We start from the raw sequence: 24,339 nt of genomic DNA on the forward strand, positions 1-24,339 counted from the left end.
TAAAGAACCTGACCTCTAATGGGAGTATCCATTTGAATCGAATAACTTGCGTGCCTTCTGAACATGATGTAAAACAGAAAATGCTGCAAATACTTTATATGTCAGACAGCATTTGTAGAGAGAGAGAAACAGAATGAACGTTTCTGGCCAATGACTTTTCATCAGAGAAAGTGACTGAGTATTTCCAGCAGTCTCTGTGTTTATTTAATGTTCACAGTATCTGGAGTATACATCTTTTCAAATTATAAATCTCCATAATGTATTATTGGAACTGGGATTTATTTACAGACCAGTTTGGAGAGAAATATAAATCATTTCTTTCGTTCTTGTTCTGTTTGAGTGTTCGAATTAAGATGTCACTGGAGGGTGGGATCAGAGTGGGACTGAACAGTGTCTCTGTCTGAGCCTGTGGGAGTGATGACCCTCTGTGTCTCTGTATCTCTGTCAGTGATAATGTGAGTGTGTGTGAGAGGGAACTACCTGCATTGTTACTTGTGTCTCAGCTGGAAGGTGGGAAGAAGAGCAGAAGGGAAAGGCTGTGATGGGCTGGAGGGCAGGAGAGGCTGAAATGACAGAGTAACAATATTGACCAAAATGGTGCAAGGAACCATGGGTGGGGGTGAGGTGGGAGAATGGGAGAAGAGAGGAAACAAAAGATTGAGGTGTAAATGATCCTCACTGACTGTCATCTAAAAACAAACAAAACAAAAGAAAATGGTGACAGAGATAAGAAAGTGAGGTACTCTGTCATGTCCCCCTTCACTGTTTACAGGATGCACATTTACTCTCAGATTCTGAATGAATCTGTTTTCTCATCATTAACTCTCACATTGCCAGTTACTCTCAGTTTTAAAGGATCCTGTTTCAGCAAATGGACCTGGAGTCAAGCAACCAATTCATTGGATTTACAGAAATTCTGTTCCAGCCCAGTTTCAGTGGGAAGACACAGGGAAATGTCCTCTGGCTGTTGGTGTGATGGACCCTTCCTCTCAGATCCTGAGACATTCGCATGAAACAAAGAGTCTGTCACTGACAAGCAATCTTTCTGCACTTGACGTGTCTCCTACATGTGCACTGGACATGACAGAGATAGTTTGTGGTGAAGGGGCTGGAGGATACAGAGAGAGGGAGGGGTGGAGGTGGTGGAGTAGATTACAGAGATAGGGAAGGGGTTGTAGTGTCTGGAAGTGGTTACAATGATAGGGTGGTGTTTGAGACAGAGTGATGTCACAGAAACCTAGAGAAGTGCAGGTCCTGGAGACGGTTAGATAGATAGGGAAGCATCCTATTATTCCTGATCACCCAGCACTCCCTACACTTTCAATCCTTGCCCTTCATCCAAACAGGAACATACTGTCCCTGAACTCTCAGTATCTCACTTTCAAAGACTTCCCATTTTCCAACCATCCCTTTACCTGTGAACATCTGCCATAACCAACTTTTGAAAAATATTGCCTCATGTCATCAAAATGGGCCTTATCCAATTGAGAACATTAACTTTTAGATCCAATCTATCCTTTTCCATCACAATTTTAAAACAAAGAGTTATGATCTTTGACCCCAAAGTGCTCCCCAGCCCTCCCTTATTTCCCAAGACAAGGTCAAATTTTGCTCCTTTTCAAGTAGATTCACCCACGTACCAAATCCAGTGACAGACACACCCTGGGGTCAGTCTGCTCTCCCCTGGGTCAGTGACAGAGACACAGTGGGGTCAGTCTGCTCTCCCCTGGTTCAGTGACAGAGACACAGTCGGATCAATCTGCTCTCCCCTGGGTCAGTGACAGAGACACAGTGGGGTCAGTCTGCTCCCCCCTGGATCAGTGACACAGACACAGTGGGGTCAGTCTGCTCTCCCCTGGGTCAGTGACAGAGACACAGTGGGGTCAGTCTGCTCTCTCCTGGGTCAGTGACAGAGACACTGTGGGGTCAGTCTGCTCTCCCCTGGGTCAGTGACAGACACACAGTGGGGTCAGTCTGCTCTCCCCTGGGTCAGTGACAGAGACACTGTGGGGTCAGTCTGCTCTCCCCTGGGTCAGTGACACAGACACAGTGCGGTCAGTCTGCTCTCCCCTGGGTCAGTGACAGAGACACAGTGGGGTCAGTCTGCTCTCCCCTGGGTCAGTGACACAGACACAGTGGGATCAGTCTGCTCTCCCCCGGGTCAGTGACAGAGACACAGTGGGGTCAGTCTGCTCTCCCCTGGGTCAGTGACAGAGACACTGTGGGGTCAGTCTGCTCTCCCCTGGGTCAGTGACAGAGACACAGTGGGGTCAGTCTGCTCTCCCCCGGGTCAGTGACAGAGACACAGTGGGGTCAGTCTGCTCTCCCCTGGGTCAGTGACACAGACACAGTGGGGTCAGTCTGCTCTCCCCTGGGTCAGTGACACAGACACAGTGGGGTCAGTCTGCTCTCCCCTGGGTCAGTGACAGAGACACAGTGGGGTCAGTCTGCTCTCCCCTGGGTCAGTGACACAGGTACAGTGGTGTCAGTCTGCTCTCCCCTGGGTCAGTGACAGAGAGACAGTGCTCTCCTTCCCCCTTCCACTTGTCAATGGTGGTGATGATGTATACATTTGGACATGCTGCTGGGCAGAGTCATGCTCTTGGAGAAAGTGTGGATTGTAGATGCTGGAGATCAGAGTCGACAATTGTAGTGCTGGAAAAGCACAGCCAGTCAGGCAACATCCGAGGAGCAGGAGAGTCGATGTTTCAAGCATAAGCTTTTCATCAGGAAATGGGGGGGGGGGGCCCAAGGGGGCTGAGAGATAAATGAGAGGGGGCTGGGCCTGGGGGGATGGTAGCTGGGAATGTAATAGGTAGATGGAGGTGGGGGTGATGATGATAGGTCAGAAAGGAGGGTGAAGCAGACAGGTGGGAAAGGAGATGGACAGGTAGGGCAGTTCAAGAGGACTGTGCTGAGTTGGATGGTTGGATCTGAGATCAGGTGGGGGAAGGGAAATGAGGAAACTGGTGAAATCTACATTGATCCCGTGTGGTTGGAGGGTCCCAAGGCAGATGATGAGGCATTCTTCCTCCAGGCATCAGGTGGTTAGAGTTTGGCAGTGGAGGAGGCCCAGGACTTGAATGTCCTTGGCAGAATGGGAGGGAGAGTTAAAGTGTTCGGCCACAGAGTGGAGGGGGTGTTTAGTGACTGTGTCCCAGAAGGAAACTGAAGACAGAGTCTTTGAAGAAATGGGCTCTGGGTGGGTTACACTTTGGAGGGTTGGTGTGGACTTGTTGGGCCGAAGGGCCTGCTTCCACACTGTCAGTAATCTAATCTAAAAATGCTCTCTGCAACATTCCGCAAATAGGTGTCCTGTGTCCCCAATGTAGAGGAGACCACACCGAGAGCAACGGACAGAGCAGATGGTGTGTGTGGAAACACAGGTAAATCTCTGCCAGATGTGCAAGGATCCTTTGGGGCCTTGGATGGAAGTGAGGGGGTGGTGTGGGGACAGGTTTGCACCTCTTGCGATGGCAGGGGAAGGTGCCAGGAGTGGGGAGTGGCTTGGTGGGTGGTGTGGCCCTAACAATGGATTTGCAGAGGGAATGGTCTCTGCAGAACACTGATAGGGGTGGGGAGGGAAATATATCTCTGGTAGTGGGGTCTGTTTGTAGGGGGCAGAAATGGCAGTGGGTGACTTGCTTTAGCCGATGGGCGGTGGAGTTGGAGGTGAGGACCGGGGTGTTCTTGTTGCGATTGGAGAGGTGGGCTTCAAGGGCGGAGGTGCGGGAAGTGGAGGAGATGCACTGGAGGGTATCATCGACCATGGAGGAGGGGAATCTGCAGTCCTTGAAGAAGGAGGCCATCTGGGATGTTCGATGGTGGAATTGGTCCTCCTGGGAGCAGATGTGGTGGAGGCAGAGGATTTGGGAATAAGGGAAGGCATTTTGGAGGAGGTGCAGACCAGGTAATTGTGGGAGTCAGTCAGTATGAAGTAGATGCCCATGTTGACCCTGTCACCAGAAATGGAGATGGAGAGGAGGAGAAAGGAAGGAGAAAGGGGAAAGGTCCCTTCCTAACATGGTGCCATTATTTAAGAAGTTGGTAAGGAAAAGCCAGGGAAGTATATACTGGTGAGCCTGCGGTCAGTGGTGGGTGAGTTTTGAAGAAAAAATATTAACTTAAAAACATACATGAAGAAGGACTGATTGCTTATATACGGAGCTTGTAGAGAGGCCTGCATAGGGACGGCTCGGGAGAGGATTTTTGTATCCAGACAGTGAAAGCTGAATGTTGGATTATTTGAGGTGGAGTTGTTTTTTTTTCATTTGTTCGGTTAGGTGTTTGGTTTCTTTTTAATATTTATGTTGAATTTTTTTGCATGCATCATAATAAATCTGATCATTTAATTTAGTTTATAATGTGCTAATGAAACCTCCTTCTTTGTAGGATGAATGTTACTGACGGCCTGCAAGCGATATTGAGTGCGATGACAAATAGATTTAGCGAAGTGATTACACAGCAAGATCATTCAGATCGATAACTGTCTGTTGGGAAAGGTTTGAAGGTGGTTTCGAAGTCTCCTGTGGTTATTCCTCTCTCAAACAGATAGAACATAGAACATAGAACAATACAGCACAGAACAGGCCCTTCGGCCCACGATGTTGTGCCGAACTTCTAACCTAGATTAAGCACCCATCCATGTACCCATCCAAATGCCGCTTAAAGGTCGCCAATGATTCTGACTCTACCACTCCCACGGGCAGCGCATTCCATGCCCCCACCACTCTCTGGGTAAAGAACCCACCCCTGACATCTCCCCTATACCTTCCACCCTTCACCTTAAATTTATGTCCCCTTGTAACACTCTGTTGTACCCGGGGAAAAAGTTTCTGACTGTCTACTCTATCTATTCCTCTGATCATCTTATAAACCTCTATCAAGTCACCCCTCATCCTTCGCTGTTCCAACGAGAAAAGGCCGAGAACTCTCAACCTCTTCTCATACGACCTATTCTCCATTCCAGGCAAAATCCTGGTAAATCTCCTCTGTACCCTCTCCAAAGCTTCCACATCTTTCCTAAAGTGAGGCGACCAGAACTGCACACAGTATTCCAACTGTGGCCTAACCAAAGTCCTGTCCAGCTGCAACATCACTTCACGACTCTTGAATTCAATCCCTCTGCTAATAAACGATAATACTCCATAGGCCTTCTTACAAAGTCTATCCACCTGAGTGACAACTTTCAAAGATCTATGTACATAGACCCCAAGATCCCTCTGTTCCTCCACCTGACTAAGAACCCTACCATTAACCCTGTATTCCGCATTCTTATTTGTTCTTCCAAAATGGACAACCTCACACTTGGCAGGGTTGAACTCCATCTACCACTCCTCAGCCCAGCTCTGCAACATATCTAAGTCCCTTTGCAAACGACAAATGCCCTCCTCACTGTCCACAACTCCACCTATCTTCGTATCATCTGCAAATTTACTGACCGACCCTTCGACTCCCTCATCTAAGTCATTCATAAAAATTACAAACAGCAGAGGACCCAGAACTGATCCCTGTGGAACTCCACTTGTAACCGGGCTCCAGGCTGAATATTTACCATCTACCACCACTCTCTGACTTCGACCGGTTAGCCAGTTTTCTATCCAATTGGCCAAATTTCCCTCTATCCCATGCCTCCTGACTTTCCGCATAAGCCTACCATGGGGAACCTTATCAAATGCCTTACTAAAATCCATGTACACTACATCCACTGCTCTACCCTCATCCACATGCTTGGTCACCTCCTCGAAGAATTCAATAAGACTTGTAAGGCAAGACCGACCCTTCACAAATCCGTGCTGGCTGTCCCTAATCAAGCAGTGTCTTTCCAGATACTCATAAATCCTATCCCTCAGTACCCTTTCCATTACTTTGCCTACCACAGAAGTTAGACTAACTGGCCTGTAATTCCCAGGGTTATCCCTATTCCCTTTTTTGAACAGGGGCACAACATTCGCTACTCTCCAGTCCCCTGGTACCAACCCCGTTGCCAGTGAAGACGAGAAGATCATTGCCAACGGTACTGCAATTTCCTCTCTTGCTTCCCACATAATCCTAGGATATATCCCGTCAGGCCCAGGGGACTTGTCTATCCTCAAGTTGTTCAAAATGTCCAACACATCTTCCTTCCTAACAAGGATCTCTTCTAGCTTAACAGTCCGTTTCTCACACTCCTCTTCAACAATACGGTCCCTCTCGTTCGTAAATACTGAAGAGAAGTACTTGTTCAAGACCTCTCCTATCTCTTCCGACTCAATACACAGTCTCCCACTACTGTCCTTGATCGGACCTACCCTCGTTCTCGTCATTCTCAGGATTCTCACATATGCATAAAATGCCTTGGGGTTATCCTTGATCCTATCCGCCAAGGATTTTTCATGCCCTCTCTTAGCTCTCCTAATCCCTTTCTTCAGGTCCCTTCTGGCTATCCTGTATCCCTCCACTGCTCTGTCTGAACCCTGTTTCCTCAACCTTATGTAAGCCTCCTTCTTCCTCTTTACTAGACATTCAACCTCCCTCGTCAACCAAGGCTCCCTCACACAACCATTTCTTTCCTGCCTGACAGGTACATACATATCAAGGACACGTCGTATCTGCTATTTCAATCTGATATTTCAATTTGGGTAAGTGGTCATCAGCTCTTGGGCACTAACAATGAATTTTATGTTAAATGGATTTGTTAGGATTTAAAAGAATAATATTTTTTGGGAACTGTCCTGCCAGGGGAACAGGCAGGAGATTCTGCGGTAGTGAGTGTGAATCGAGGATAATACGTTGCTTTTCTGGTGCCAGGGTGAGGGACATCTCAAAATGTTTGAAGCAGATTGTCAAAGGGGAGAGTGAGAAGCTGGAAAATATTGTACATATCGATAGGAATGATTCGGAGATACCGGTCTTGGACTGGGATGTACAAAGTTAAAAATCACACCACACCAGGTTATAGTCCAACAGGTTTAATTGGAAGCACTAGCTTTCGGAGCACCGCTCCTTCATCAGGTGATATCGACACAGACATCACAATCACCTGATGAATGAGCGTCGCTCCGAAAGCTAGTGTGCTTCCAATTAAACCTGTTGGACTAGAACCTGGTGTTGTGTGATTTTTAACATCGATAGGAATGACATAGTTAGAGAAAAGGTTAAAGCTTTACAAAGTGCATGTAATAGGTAGGTAGAGAATATGAAAAGTAGTAATCTCTGGCTTACTTCTGGTGCCAAGTTCTAATGAGGGAAGCAACAAAAGGACAGGACAGATAAATCAATGGTTGACGAGGTGCTGCACTGTGCAGGGAGTCACTTTCTTGGAGCATTGGGATCTCTTCTGGGACAGAAAAGACCTGTTTAAAAGGATGGGTTTCACCTGAACTAGACCAATATCCTGGTGGGGAGATTTGCTCGTTCTATTTCAGGAAATTGTAAGATTTGAGAGAGGTGGGGTGTGGGCTTTCTGAACAACAGTGAAAATAGAAAGAAAGATGACAATGATTCTGAATCAGAAAACAGAACGTTCTTTAGACAAAACAGACAAGAACAAATCAGAGAACAAAGGAACACTGAACAATTAAAATGCATTTATATCAATACACGAGGTCTTATGGAAAAGTCTGATGAACTCAGAGCATGGAAGGGAACATGGGCCTGGGATATCATTGCTATTACAGACAATACCTTCTCTTGGGAAATAAGGCAGGGCAAGTGACTGAAGTGTGGGTCAGGGAACACTTTTGGACCAGTGATCATAATGCCAGTAACTTCAAAATAGTTGTGTAAAAGGATAAAAGTTAAAGTTCTTAATTGGAGTGAGGCAAATGGGTATGAAAGGGTATGAAACAAAAACTTTCAAAAGTTGATTGGAGCAGAATGATCGCAGGGTAAAGGATGACTGACAAGTGGGAGGCCTTCCAATGTGTGAGAACAAGAGTTCAGCAGCATTCTGTTCCTGTTAGAGTGAAAGGCAAAGCTGGTAACGTTAGGGAACAATGGATGAATAAAGATGTCGAAGTTCAAGTCAAGAATAAAAAATAACCATTTATTAGGGAGACAATTAGGATCAACTGAATGTCTTGAAGAGTGTAAAAAGTGTAGGGGCATTCTTTAGAAGGAAATGAGGAAGGCAAAGAGGGGACAGGAGATAGTCTTGGCAGATAGGGTAAAAATTATCCAAAGAGGTTCTGTAAATACATTGAGTGAGGGAGCAACTGGAGAGAGAGTAGGACCCCTTAGAGACCAATGAGGTTGTCTTTGTGTTGAACCTCAAGAGATGGGAGAGATATAAAAAATATTTTGCATCAATTTTTATTGTTGGGAAAGAAATGGAGGCTGGAGAAATCAGGGATATAAATATTGATGTTTTGGAAACAGTTCACAGTACAGAAGAGGAAGTGCTGGAGATCTTAAAAAAAACATAAAGGTAGATAAACCTGATCAAGTGTGTCCCAGGACATTGTGGGAAGTTAGAGAGAAAATTATACGGCCCCGAGCAGAAATATTTGTATCATCTATAAACCATGGGGAAAGAACTGGAGGACTGGGGTGTGGCTAATATGTCATTGTTTAAGAAGGGATGTGAGGAGAAGCCTGGGAACGATCGACCTGTGAGTCTGTCCTCGGTGGGGGGTAGGTTCTTAGAGATGATCCTGAAAGATAGGATTTACAGAGGTTGGAGAGGAAAGGATTGACTAGAGATGGTCAGTCTGATTTAGTGTGAGCAAAATCATATCTCACCTTTGATTGGGTTTGTTTTTGGAAGTAACCAAAATGATTGATGAGGACAGAGAGTTAGATGGTGTTTGGTTGGCCTTTAGTAAAGCCTTTGATGAGGCTCTACATGATCGACTAATCGGTAAAGTTAGATCACATAGGATTCAGGGTGGACTTGACAACTGAATACATAATTGGCTTTATGGCAGAAGATGGTGGATCATTGTTTTTCAGACTGGAGGCCTGTGACCAGCGGTGTCCCACTGGGAACGGTACTGGCTCCACTTCTGTTTGTCATTTATACAAAGGATTTTGATGAGAATATGGGAGGCATGGTTAGTAAGTTTGTGGATGACACCAAAATGGTAAATTGGACAGCGAAGAATGTTACCCAAGATTACAAAGAGATCTTGGGCTGAGGAGTAGCAGATGGAGTTTAATTTGGATAAATGTGAGGAATTGCATTGTGTTAATACAAACAAGGTCAGGACTTAACGGTAGGACTCTGGGTATTGTGGGAGAGCAGAGAGAGACCTCAGGGTCAGGGACATACTTCTTTGAAATTAGCATCCCAGTTAGACAGGGTAGTTAAGAAGGTGTTTAGCATGCTTGCCTTCATTGCTCAGACCTTTGAGTACAGGAGTTCTGACACGATATTGAATTGTACAGGACAGTGATGAGGCCTCTTCTGGATTAATGTGTGCAATTCTCATCACCCTGTTATAGGAAGGATATTATTAAACTGGAGAGGGTTCAGTAAAGATTTACCAAGATGTTTTCAGGAATGGAGGGTTTGAGATATAGACATGGGCTGTTGCATTGGAGTGTGAGGGATGACCTTATTGATGTTTAAACAATCATGGGGGCACAGATAAGATGAACGATAAGGGTCTTTTCCCTTGGGTGGGGAGTTCAAACCTGGGGGGTATATTTTTAAGGTGAGAGGAGAAAGATTTAAAAAGGACATAAGGGGAAACGTTTTTAGAATTTTGGATGTGGAATGAACTATCAGAAGAAATGGTTGATGTAGGTACAGTTTCAATGTTTAAAATACATTTGGATAAGTTCATGAATAGGAAAGGTTTAGAGGGATCTGGGTCAAGCACAAGCAGGTGGGAATAGTTTAGTTTTGGAATATGGTCAGTGTGGCCTGATTGGTCCGAAGGGTCTGTCTCCGTGCTGGATGACTCTCTGACTCCATGACATTACGGTACACAGTCAAAAGACAAGATAGTCTCTGCACACGCTCACTTTGTCCTCCAGCTCATGGGCTGGGACACAGCATTGTTGATGGATGGAGATACCGAGGGGCTTTTACATACAGTGGGTGTATAATGGAGGAACTACAGAGGGACAGATCAGGATTGATGAAGCTGCACAAGGGAGGGAAACTAGACAGGGGCCATGGAGGGGGACAGGGGCCATGGAGGGGGACAGGGGCTAAATTTGCGGCGGGGTGGGGGGTGGGATTGTCCAATATTGAAGGGGGGTGCAAATTCCATCTCAGGATTGAACAACAGAACCAGGGAAGGAAAGGAGGAGAAGGATAGAGAGAGAAAAATGAGAGAAGAAGAAAGAGCAAGAGAATGGGAACGAACACAGATAAATGTGGGACGAAGAGAGAGGAGAGAAAAATACAAAAGAAGAGGCTGTCAGTAAGAGAGAGAGAGAGAGAAAGGTTGAGAGGGAGAGAGAGATGTAGTGTGATACAGACAGAGGGTGAGAGACAGAGGCAAAGAGAGAGATAGGGAGAGAAAAGAGGAAAAATCAGACAGATATAAGCACGTGCTAAGGAAAGATATGGTGAGATTTAACAATTGATATTCACCATTCCGGTTGGTCTAAGCTCTCACGATGGTCTCTCACACTCTTTCTCTCCCATTCAGGACAGACTCTACTCCAGGGGCTTGCTTTTGAGATTCAACCATTCCCCACACTCTCACACACAGAGACAGACAGAAACCCACAGAAACTCACCCCCTGCTCAGTGCACACAGTGAAAGTTGAGTATGTTAGGATAGCTTTCATTAGAAAAAAGGAGATTGAGGGGAGACCTGATTGAGGTCTACAAAATTATGAAGGAGATAGACAGGGTAGACAGAGATAAGCTTTTTCCCAGAGTGAAGGATTCAATAACGAGAAGTCACGCCTTCAAGGTGAGAGGTGAAAAGTTAAATGGGGATACACGCGGCAAGGACTTCACACAGAGCGTGGTGGGTGTCTGGAACACGTTGCCAGCAGAGGTAGTAGAGGCAGGCACAGTGGTTTCATTGAAGATGCATCTGGACAGATGTATGAGTAGGTGGGGAGCAGAGGGAGACAGATGCTTAGGAAATGGGCGACAGGCTTTCGATTGGCTCAGGATTGGAGGGCCGAAGGGCCTGTTCCTGGGCTGTAAATGTTTTTGTTCTTTGTTCTTTGAAGGGAAAATAGCTGCCAGAACCTGTTTGAAATATCCCCAAGTCTCTCACTGAAAGCCCCCTCTCTTCTCAAGTCCCAGTTCATCCAGTCAGCTCCCAGCTTCCTCTACCCAGGGCATACCTCCCTCAGGGATGGAGCACAGCCAGAGTCACCTCAATGGGATTAGAGGGGGGAGGGAGTAAGGGAACGAGGAGGTGTGAGAGAATGCAGCAGGTAAACAGTTTCATCCAGTCTGCCTTTGTCTACTCCTGCTTTGCATTTTATTGTCTTGGAATAACAAACAAATGTATTTTCAAACTGATCAAATTCCTTTGTCTTTGTGGTTTCCTATTGATCAATGTGACAAATCTCAACTTGCGATTGCCAAGAATCTAACCCAGGTCACCTGCTTGGAAGACAGCTACACTAACCACGATAGCACCATCACCGTGCACTTTACCACAACACAGTCCCCAAACATAGTTAAAACGACCTTTATCATGACAAATCAAACAGAGATCATATTGATTCACTGAAAGTGATATTGGGTCAGGTGACGATAGCTTATATGAAGAGATAGATTTGAAGGAGCATCTGAAATCGGAGAGCGAGCTGGGTCATTGGGTGGGTGCAGAGAGGGAGTCCAGAAATCCCTCTGGTTGGGTTTGGATTCCCCTGGCAACGCATCAGCTGGTTCGTGGAAAGGAACAAATAAAGAAACGGGATGATGTCAGTGAACTGGTTTAGTCCAGACTGCCTTTGTCTCCTCCTGCTTTGCATTTTATTGTTTTAGAATGAAAGCCACATGTATTCACAAACTGATCAAATTCCTTTGCTTTTTGGGGAATCCTGTTGATCAATGAGAAAATCTCAAAGTGCGATTGCCAGGAACCAACACGAGGAATTGAATGGAAACAAAGTAAATTATTGTTGAAAATAGAGGTGCAAATAAAGACACAGAATCTTTACAATATTTTATTTCCTTTTTCAACAGGAAACTTCTTGTTTTTTAAAAAAATTGTCCAGATGTGTAGCTCAGAGAATTCAGTGAGGAAGAGTGGACAGGGGCCTGTCGTTGTATTTCCCTCTCTGGCCTGCAGTGAATGATTACACCTTCCTCCACATCATTTATTTTTCTCCCCACTTCACTCACTGAGAACGGATTACTTGGGGTAAATGTAGCTTTTGTATATATTTGGTTTTGCTTTTGTTGTCCCACTTCCTACTAATTGTTGCTGATTACTAACAGCCGTTTACACTGGCTTTACACCTCCAGTCTCTTTCATTTTGCTCCTCAGATGGAGTCAGTCCTTGCCCATGAGGAAAGGAGTGTTATCATGTTGCTCCTCCTCCTTCTCCTTTCGGTCCATTCCTCACGTGGACTCCTCGTTCCGTTATCCGCTGCACCTAATGTTGGCTCTGAGTTACTTGGATTGATTCACCAATTGAATTATTGTTCTAACTGGATATGTCACGGCATACTTTAACTGGTCTCTGAAATGTTTCTGTGTCACCACATAAATAAGGGCATTTGTGCAGCAACTTAAGTTCCTCAGCATATATCCAATCTGTAAAAAGAGACCAAGAGAAGCAAAATCCAAGGAATAACCAGCCTGAAATAAATATAAAATATGCAACAAACAGAGAAGTATGAAGCTGGCAGACATGGCAAAGAGTAAAATCACAGAATTCTTCCTGCTCTCTACCTCTGGATCATTCTCTGTTTTTCTCTGACTTCTCAGTTCCTTCTGCACCTTAATGGCCTCGAAGATATGTCTGACAGTCAGAATGTTGATAAAGAGAATAAAAGAGAATGGGAACATTGGTGTTAAAAAAGTCTCAAAATATCTAAAACCTATCCACCGAGGGTCATTATAATAACTAGACCTGGTATAACAGTACCATGGAACATTGTTGATCATCTTTCCAGGGTAATACACAAAGGAGTTGGGAATGTTCTTTAACCAAAAGAAGATGCAGATTGTTGCTAGAACCCTGGTTGCAGTTTTCCCTGTGCAATACTTAGTTTTCATCTCATGGAAACAAATGACAACAAATCGATCAAAGGAAAAAGCAATGGTGAACCATGCAGAACAATCAATGCTCAAGCGGTTGAGGGCATAGATAACACCACAAACAGGAGTGATTTGCAGGAAACACAGTGGATAATAATACTGTCAAAATTGGTGAAGGATGATATAAAAAACAATGAACAGTAGATCTGACGTTGTCATGGCAACAAGATAGTGAGTGCTGCACATAGAAAGACCACATTTGCCCCGAGCTAAGATTACAATCACCACGAGACTAACTGTAAGAGAAAGGAAAAAATAGATTTGAAGTCACTAATGAAACATTCTCTGTGCATGAGCCCAGACTGTAAGTAATGACACAAAGATAATTGTTGTTCCATGTTATATGAAGTTTAAAGAATCTCTCTCAATGAATCATTTGCTCTTTTAAAGGACAGAGGGAAGAACATGAGCAGCAGATTACTCACAGAAACACAGTCACATACTCAGGATGTTTTGGGTCATCAGCAGTCGATTTCGCCTGCTCCTCAGATGCAATCTTGCCTGCTGTGCCTTTTCCAGCACATTGCCCTATCAGCAGTCCCCATTATTTCCTAATTCCTAATGACCTGCTGAACCCACCCATTGTCCTGTTGTATCTGGGCTCCCATTTGGAGCGAGCTGCCTGAGCAAGATCCACCAACACAATCCCTTTCCATCAAGGAATGGGAAACACCAGGTGTCACTGCGAGGTGGGTTATTACAAACCCATCTGACCGATAGCAGGCTGTGAACTACCACAGAGAGAGGGTGGTCTTCCGAAACCCTTTCTAGACCAGCCAGGGCCGGTGCTCAGCCAAACTCCATCAATGTGGCCTCAGTGTAAACCCATCCTGCACAGTATAGCGAAACACACAATGCTGCACATTACTGAGGAGCCTCTGAACTGACAAACTACTCACTTTAAACTCAGTCAGTGAGGACACTAATGTCAGACATCAGGATTTGCCTTGCTCGGTGGAAATATAATAAGTTACCAGTTATCTGTAGAAATAAGGATGATTCAATGCCGTGGTTTATATAAGTTGTTCCAACGCTTACCAGGAACACCAACAGCAACAAGGATGGTGTCGTACATTTTACCGATTCTTTGAGAAGATGCATTTCGTTGTTTGTGACACAACCTTTCCCTTCCTGCTGCTGGCAATCTGTAGGAATTGGAGAATTCTCTCGGAGATGGAGCTGACACAGTTCCAGAGACTTTGTTTTATATTGTGTGGTATCTCCACTGGGAAACCATGATTACATCTCCAAACTTTTTCATATCAGTTTGAACAAACAAGTTACGACAGCAGGTTTATTTTAATGATGTGTTAGCATTGAGATTTACAGATTCAAATATCCCAAAGGCTGGATTGATCTAATCCTGTTAAGTCTCAAACATTCACGTTTTCAAGTAACAGTATTTGCAATATTTCACTCACTATCAATCCTATCCATATGTAAATACCTTTTCATATTCTTTTCAGTGATGACCTTCGTTCTGCTGAGGTTATTCAGTCATTCAATGCCTCATGCTGTTGAAGTTTTTGAGAGCTGTTCTCCTGCCCACTGTTATCCCACAGCTTTCCTTTTTAATACAACTGACTTGGGAAATTCTCTCTGTGAATGAGCACTCTAATACAGAACATGAAGCTGATACCGACCACACCTACAGCTAGAACTTCCACTCGGTCACATTTTCTCAAAACAAAGACAAAAATAATCAGAACCTTCAGTTCCAAAATCAGAGAATGATGACATCATCCAGGATAGAGATGGCCCTTCGCTCCATTGAGCTTGTATCTCTAAACTCACACTCAAAGCTACTCAGGGCTGGACAATGGGAAGCCTTCAAACATGAGAGAATGAGAGTCCAGAGACAGTATGTTCCTGTTTGGGTGAAAGGCAAGGCTGGTAGGTGCAGGGAATACTGGATGACTTGAGAAATTGAGGTTTTATTTGAGAAAAAGAAGGAAGCATATGTCAGGTATCAGCAGCAGAGAACAAGTGAATCCTGATTAGAGTATAAATGCAGGAGGAATATACTTAAGAGGAGAATCAGGAAGGCAAAAACGGAACATGAGATAGCACTGGCAAATCGGGTTAAGGAGAATCCAAACAGATTCAATAAATACATTCAGGATATAAGATTAACTGGGGAGAGAACAGTGCCCCTCAAAGATCAGCAAGGCAGCCTATGTGTGGAACCACAGGAGATGGGGAGATACTAAACAAATATTTTGCATCAGTGTTTACTGTGGAGAAGGTCATGTAAGATATAGAATGTGGGGAAAGAGATGGTGACATCTTATAAAATGTTCATGTTACAGTGGACATCTCAAAATGCATAAAGATAGATAAATCCCAGGACCTGATCAGGTGTACCCTAGAAATCAGTGAGAAGCAAGTAAAGTGATTGCTGGGCCCCTTGCTGAGATATTTGTATCATCGATAGTCACAGGTGAGGTGCTGGAAGGCTGAATGTTGGCTAAGGGGGTGCCACTATTTAAGAAAGGTGGTAAGGAAAAGCCAGGGATCTATAGACCAGTGAGCCTGATTGATGGTGGAAAAGTTGATGCAGTCAATCCTATGGGATAGGGTTTACATATATTTGGAAAGGCAAGGACTGTTTGGGGATAGTCGGCATGACTCTGTGCGTGTGAAGAGGATTGATGAGGGCAGAGCAGTGGCTGTGATCTACATGAACGTCAGTAAGGCATTCAACAAGGGAATTCACAGTGGACTGGTTAGCAAAATTAGATATCATGGAATGCAGGGAGAACTAGCTATTTGGATGCAGAACTGGCTCAAAGATAGCAAACAGAGGTTGTTGATGGAGGGTTGCTTTTCAGACTGGAGGCCTGTGATCAATGGTGTGCCACAAGGATCAGTGCTGGGTCCATTGCTTTTCATCAAGTTACATTGGACATCTCAAGATGCATAAAGACAGATAAATCCCAGGACCTGATCAGGTGTACCCTAGAAATCAGTGAGAAGCAAGTAAAGTCAGAAGCAAGTTGGGGTGGCACAATGGTTAGCACTGCTGCCTCACAGCACCTCACAGCCTCAGGCAACTGTCTGTGTGGAGTTTGCACATTCTCCCCGTAACTACGTGGGTTTCCTCCAGGTGCTCCGGTTTCCTCCCACAATCCAAAGATGTGCAGGTTAGGTGAATTGGCCATGCTAAATTGCCTGTAGTGTTGGGTGAAGGGGTAAATGTAGGGGAATGTGCCTGGGTGGGTTGCTTTTCGGAGGGTCGGTGTGGACTTGTTGGGCTGAAGGGCCTGTTACCACACTCTAAGGAATCTAATCTAATAATTTCCATAAATGATTTGGAATTGAAAATAGCAGATATAGTCTGTAAGTTTGCAGATGACACCAAAATTGGAGGTTACCTCAGAGTACACAGATGTTCAGATGGGTCAATAGGCCAAGGAGTAGCAGATGGAGTTTAATTTAGATAAATGTGAGGTGCTGTATTTTGAAAAGACAAATCAGAGCAGGAGTTATACACTAATTGGTTTGTTGCTGGACCTCCTTCCAAGGCCCTAAAGGAGTCTTCCACATCCATCAAAGTTTTACCTGCACATTCACCAATATCATTTATTGTATCCGTTGCTCCCGATGCGGTCTCCTCTACACTGGGGAGACAGGACGCCTCCTAGCAGAGCGCTTTAGGCAACATCTCCGGGACACCCGCACCAATCAACCACACTGCCCTGTGGCCCAACATTTCAACTCCCCTTCCCACTCTGCCGAGGACATGGAGGTCCTGGGCCTCCTTCACCGCCACTCCCTCACCACCAGACGCCTGGAGGAAGAACACCTCATCTTCCGCCTCGGAACACTTCAACCCCAGGGCATCAATGTGAACTTCAACAGTTTCCTCATTTCCCCTTCCCCCACCTCACCCCAGTTCCGAACTTCCAGCTCAGCACTGTCCCCATGACTTGTCCTACCTGCCTATCTTCTTTTCCACCTATCCACTCCACCCTCCCCCCCGCCCCCGATCTATCACCTTCATCCCCTCCCCCACTCATCTATTGTACTCTATGCTACTTTCTCCCCACCCCCACCCTCCTCTCATTTATCTCTCCATAAAACCCTTGTCAATTGTTGTTAACACCCATCTGGTTCTCTAATGCCCTTCAGGGATTAGAGCTGTCCTTGTCTTATCTGGGCTACATGTGACTCCATACCCGCAGCAATTGGTGCGGTTGGTGGAGGTCAGCTATCTAAGCTCCAGGCCCTCACAGCAGGAGGTCCTCAAGATTGTGTCCTAGCCCTAACTATCTTTAGTGACTGTGCAACTGACCTTCCCTCAGGCAGAATGTCATGAGTCCGAGGGTTCTCTAATACTCACACAATGTTCAGCAGCATTCTTCCCTCCTCAGATACTGAAGCACTCCATGTGGCTCTGCAACAAGATCCTGGCAACTTCAGCTCCTCGGAAACGGTGTTAGGGAAGTGGAGCCGGAGGTGGATGAACTTCGGATCATTCGGGAGGCTGAGAGAGTAATTGAGAGGAGTTACAGGGAGGTAGTGACACCTCAGGTACAGGGGAAAGGTAGATTACAGTCAGGAGACAGAAAGGAACAGGCAGACGGTGCAGAGTTCCCCTGTGGCCGTTCCCCTCAATAACAAGCATACTGTTTTGGTTACTGCTGGGGAGTGACAACTTACCAGGGGTAAGCAATGGGGCACAGGTCTCTGGCACAGAGTCTGTCCCTGTGGTTCAGAAAGGAAGGATTAGAAAAAAGGAGACTGAGGGGGGACCTGATTAAGGGTATGAACGGTATAGCCAGGGTCGATAGAGATAAGCTTTTTCCCAGGGTAAAGGATTCAGTAATGAGAGGTCACGCTTTCAAGGTGAAAGGTGAAAAGTTTAAGGGGGGATACACACGGCAAGTACCTTACACGGAAGATGGTAGGTGTCTGGAATGCATTGCCAGCAGAGGTAGTACAGGCAGGTATGTTAGATTCATTGAAGATGCGACTGGACAGATGCATGAGTCGGTGGGGAGCAGAGGGATACAGATGCTTAGGAATTGGGCGACAGGTTTAGACAGTAGGTTTGAGTTGGCTCAGGCTTGGAGGGCTGAAGGGCCTGTTCTTGGGCTGTAAATTTTCTTGGCTCTTTGTTGTTTGAAGTGAAAGAGGAGCAGAGCATTAGTCATTGGGGACTTCACAGTGAGGGGACAGATAGGAGATTCTGTAGGAACGAGAGCGAATCAGGGTTGATGTACTACCTCCCAAGTGCCAGGGTTCATGACGTCTCAGATCGTGTTTTCGGGATTCTTGAGGTGGAGGGGGAACAGCCCCAACTCATGGTCCACATTGGCACCAATGACATTGGTAGGACAAAGGATGGGGTTTTAAAGCAGATATTCAGGGAGTTAGGGCGAAAGTTTAGAGCTGGAACAATCAGAGATGTCAACTCTGGTTTGTTACCTATGCCACATGCTGGCAAGGAATAGGGAGCGAGAAGAGTTGAAGATGTGGCGACAAGGATGGTGCAGGAGGGAGGGATTTAGATACCTGGATAATTGGGGCTTATTCTGGGGTAGATGCATCGTCTACAAACAGGATGGTTTGCAGATACCTGAACCAGAGAGATACTCTAACCTGGGGGCAGGTTTGCTAATGCTCTTTGGGAGGGTTTAAACTAATTCAGCAGGAGATGGGAACCTGAATTGTACCATCAGTGCACAGGAGGTTGAGAGCAATGAGGTCCTGAATAGGGTTTCAAGGTTGCAGGAATACAGCGGCAGGCAGCAAGTTGGTTTCAAGTGTGTCTATTTCAATGCCAGGAGCATCCAGAATAAGGTGGGTGACCTTGCAGCATGGGTTGGGACTTCGATGTTGTGGCCATTTCAAAGACCTGGATTGAGCAGGGACAGGAATGATTGTTGCAAGTTCCGGGGTTTAGAATGTTTCAGTAAGAACAGGGAAGGTGGTAAAAGAGGGGGAGGTGTGGCTATGTTTGTTAAGGACAGTGTTATGGTGGCAGAAAGGACATTTGATGAGGACTGGTCCACTGAGGTAGAATGGGCTGAGGTTAGAAACAGGAAAGCAGAGGTCATGCTGTTGGGAGTTTTCTGTAGGCTTCCAGAGATATAGAGGAAAGGATTGCAAAGATGATTCTGGATAGGAGAGAAAGTAACAGGGTCGTTGTTCTGGGGGCCTTCACCTTTCCAAATATTGACTGGTAACACTGTAGTTTGAGTACTTTAGATGGGTCAGTTTTTGTCCAACGTGTGCAGGAGCATTTCCTGACACAGTATATCGACAGGCCAACAAGGGGCGAGGCACATTGGATTTGGTACTGGGTCACGAACCCAGGCAGATGTTTGATTTGCAGGTAGGTGAGCACTTTGGTGATAGTGACCACAATTAGGTTACGTTTACTTTAGTGATGGAAAGGGACAGGGATATATCGCAGGGAAAGTGATATAGTTGGGGGAAAGGCAATTATGCTGTGATTTGGCAAGATTTAGGATGCATAGGATGGGAAGGAAACTGCAGAGGATGGGCACAATTGAAATGTGGAGCTTTTTCAAGGATCAGCTACTACATGTCCTTGATAAGTATGTACCTGTCAGACAGCGAGGAGGTGGTGGAACAAGGGAACCATGGTTTAGTAAAGAAGTTGTATCTGTTGTTAAGAGGAAGAAGGAGGCTTACGTAAAGATGAGACATGAAGGTTCAGTTCGGTGCTTGAGCCTAAATTAGCCAGGAAGGACCAAAAGAGAAAGCAAAGAAGGGCCAGGAGGGGACATGAGAAGTCTTTGGCAGGTCACACCAAGGAAAACCTTAAAGCTTTTTATCAGTACATCAGGAATAAAAAATAGAACTAAAGTAAGATTAGGACCAGTCAAGGACAATAATGGGAAGTTTTGTGTGAAGTCTGAGGAGATAGGAGAGGCACTAAATGAATATGTTGCATTCGCATTCACACTGGAAAAAGACAATGTTGTTGAGGAGAATACTGAGATCCAGATTATTAGACAAGACGGGATTGAGGTTCATAAGAAGGAAGTGTTAGCAATTCTGGGAAGTGTGAAAATAGATAAGTCCCCTGGGTTGAAGGGGATTTATCCTAGGATTCTCTGGGAAGCCAGGGAGGAGATTGCAGAGACTTTGATCTTTATGTCATCATTGTCTACAGGAATGGTGCCAGAAGACTGGAGGACAGTAAAAGTTGTCCCTTGTTCAAGAAGGGGAGTAGAGACAACCCTGGTAATTATAGACCAGTGCGCCTTACTTTGATTGTGGATAAAGTGTTGGAAAAAGTTATAAGAGTTCAGATTTATGATCATCCTTCAATCATCCAGAAAGGATGAAGTTGATTAGGGCTAGTCAACATGGTTTTGTGAAGGGTAGATCGTGCCTCACAAACTTTATTCAGTTCTTTGAGAAGATGACCAAGCAGCAGATTGGGTGGTCAATGTGGTGGATATTGGTTTCAGTCAGGCTTTTGATAAGGGTCTTCATGATAGACTATTGCACAAAATACGGAGACATTGGATTGAGGGCGATTTAGCTTTTTGCATCAGAAATTGGCGAGCTGTAAGGGTGGTGGTTGATGGGAAATTTTATCCTGGAGTTCAGTGACTAATGGTGTACCACAAGGATCTGTTTTTTGTTCACTGGTGTTTGTCATTTTCATAAAAATTTGGATGAGGATGTAGAAGGATGGGTTCATTAAATTTGCAGATGACACCAGGTCAATGGAGTTGTGGACAGTGCAGAAAGATGCTGCAGGTTACAAAGGGATGAAGATAAGCTGCAGAGCTGGGCTGAGAGGTGGCAAATGGAGTTTAATGCAGAAAAGTGTGAGGTGATTCACTTTGGAAGGAGGAACAGGAATACGGAATACTGGGTTAAAGGCAAGATCCTTGGTGGTGTGGTGAGCATAGAGATCTTGGTGTTCATGGACCTAGATCCCTGAAAGTTGCCACCCAGGTTGATAGGGTTGTTAAGAAAGCGCATAGTGTGTTAGCTTTTATTAGTAGAAGGATTGAGTTTCAGAGCCATGAGGTCATATTGCAGCTGTACAAGACTCTGGTGCGGCCGCACTTGGCATATTGCGTACAGTTCTGGTATTAAAAGTAGGATGTGGAAACATTGGAAAGGATGCAGAGAAGATTTATCAGGATGTTGCCTAGTATAGAGAGATAGTCTTATGAGGGAAGGCTGAGGGACTTGAGGCTGTTTTTGTTAGAGAGAAGAAGGTTGAGAGGTGACTTCATAGAGACATACAAGATGATCAGAGGATTAGATAGGGTGGACAGTGAGAGCCCTTTTCCTCGGATGGAGATGGCTGATACGAAGGGACAGAGCTTTACTGTCAGAGGTAGTTTCCTTACTCAGAGTGTAGTCAGGGCATGGAACGCCCCGCCTGCAACAGTAGTAGACTTGCCAACTTTAAGAACATTTAAATGGTCATTGGATAAATATATGGATGATAATGGAATGGTGTAGGTTAGATGGGCTTGAGATTGGTTTCACAGGTCGGCACAACATCGAGGGGCGAAGGGCCTGTCCTGCGCTGTAATGTTCAATGTTCTATGTTCCAGGCCTGAGCTGACAAATGGCAATTAACATCCGTGCCACACAAATGTGAAACAATTATCACCTCCAAGAAGAGATCACATAAATAATGCCTTTTGACATTCAAGGATTTGTGTTGCTGAATCCCCCACAATCAACAAGCTGGGAGTTCCCATTGAGCTGAAAATGAAATGGGTTTACAATGTAAGTACTGTGGCTACAAGAGCAGCTCAGGGGGCAGGAACACTGCAGTGAGGGATGTACCTCATGGCTCCAAAAGCCTCTCCACCATCTCCAAGGCACACGTCAGGAGTGTGATGGAATACTCCCCACTTGCCTGGATGGAAATATCTCCAAGATCCCTCAAGAAATGGGATCCCAGCATGACCAAGCAGCCATATAAAAGCACAATGTTGTAGACACTCAAATGCCGACATGAAATCAGAAAGTGCTGGAGAAATTCAGCAAATCTGGCAACACCTTTGGAGAGACACATAAAGTTAAACTTTTGAGTCCAATATCACTCTCCTTCAGAACAGTGCTGACAAGGTGTCATGTCGGACTAGAAACATTCATTCTCTTTCTCTCTTCATAGTTACACTAGGCCTGCTGAGTTTCTCCAACATTTTCTCTTTTACGATGAAGTAACCAGTTTGATCGGCACCATATCTACAAACATTGTCATTCCACCACCAGTGTTCATTGGTAGCACTGAGTATCATTGACAATACACATTGCAGAGACTCACCTTCAACATCTATGACCACTACCTTCCTAAAGACAAAGATGTATGAGAACACCATGACCTGCATGTTCCCTTCCAAGCCACTCACCATCCTGACTTGGGTATATATTCCTTCAGTAAAGTCCCTGAAGTCCCAGTGGACCATAGGGCTGCTCTCTCATTAGTGAGAAACAACTGGCCGTGAGTTTAACCTGAGGGTCACCGTGCCCCAGGGGAACGGTGAGGTTGGGAAGGTAGGACCTTCATGATGATCTCAGCCAGTGTGGGGATTGAACCTGTGCTGTTAACATAGAACATACTATAATACAGCATAGTACAGGCCCTTCAGCCCTCGATGTTGTGCCAACCATTTACCTGACTCTATTGTTCTCTCCTCTATGTGCCTATCCAAGAGTTGCTTAAATTGCACAAAATACAGAGGCATGGGATTGAGGGTGTTTCAGCAGTTTGGATCAGAAGGTGGCTAGTTGAAAGAAGACAGAGGGTGGTGGCTGGTGGGAAATGTTCACCCTGGAGTTCGTTACTAGTGGTGTATCACAAGGATTTGTTTTGGGTCCACTGCTGTTTGTCATTTTTATAAATGACCTAGGTGAGGGTGTGGAAGGATGGGTTAGTACATTTGTGGATGACAATAAGGTCAGTGGAGTTGTGGATAGTGTTGAAGGATGTTGCAGTCTACAGAGGGACATAGATAAACTGCAGAGCTGAGCTGAGAGGTGGCAAATGGAACTTAATGTGGAAAAGTGTGAGATGATTCACTTTGGAAGGAGGAACAAGAATACAGAGTACTGGGCTAATGGTAAGATTCTTGGTAGTGTAGATGAGCAGAGAGATCTCAACGTCCAGGTACATAGATCCCTGAAAGTTGCCACCCAGTTTGATAAGGTTGAGGCTCTTTTCGTTCGAGAGAAGAAGGCTGAGAGATGACGTAATTGTGAGATACAGATAATCACAGAGTTAGATAGGGTGGACAGTGAGAGCTTTTACCTCAGATGGTGATGGCTTGCACGAGGGGACATAGCTTTAAATTGAGGGGTGATAGATATAGGACAGATGTCAGAGGTAGTTTCTTTACACAGTGTATAGTTGGGGCAGGTCGTGTCTCACAAACCTTATTGAATTCTTTGAGAAGGTGACCAAGGAAGTGGACGAGGGTAAAGCAGTAGATGTGGTGTACATGGATTTTAGCAAGGCGTTCGATAAGGTACCCTATAGCAGGCTAATGCAAAAACTACGGAGGTATGGCATTGAGGGTGCATTAGAGGTTTGGATTAGGAATTGGCTGGCTGGAAGGAGGCAGAGGGTAGTAGTTGATGGAAAAGGTTCATCTTGGAGTGCAGTTACTAGCGGTGTTCCACAAGGATCTGTTTTGGGACCATTGCTGTTTGTCATTTTTATAAATGACCTGAAGGAGGGGCTTGAAGGCTGGGTGAGCAAGTTTGCGGATGACACAAAAGTCGGTGGAGTTGTGAACTTCGAAGAAGGATGTGGCAGGTTACAGTGCGATATAGATAAGTTGCAGAGCTGGGCAGTAAAGTGGCAAATGGAATTCAATGTAGCTAAGTGTGAAGTCATTCACTTTGGTAGGAGTAACAAGAAGATGGATTACTGGGCTAATGGTAGACTACTTGGTACTGTGGATGAGCAGAGGGATCTTGGTGTCCATGTATACAGATCTTTGAAAGTTGCCACCCAGGTAAATAGTGCTGTGAAGAAGGCATATGGTGGACTGGGCTTTATTGGTAGAGGAATTGAGTTCCGGAGTCCTGAGGTCATGTTGCAGTTGTATAAGACTCTGGTGCGGCCTCATCTGGAGTATTGTGTGCAGTTTTGGTCGCCATACTATAGGAAGGATGTGGAGGCATTGGAACGGGTGCAGAGGACGTTTAC

This window comes from Chiloscyllium punctatum, chromosome 22, assembly GCF_047496795.1.
Source record: "Chiloscyllium punctatum isolate Juve2018m chromosome 22, sChiPun1.3, whole genome shotgun sequence".
Taxonomy (NCBI): Eukaryota; Metazoa; Chordata; class Chondrichthyes; order Orectolobiformes; family Hemiscylliidae; genus Chiloscyllium; species Chiloscyllium punctatum.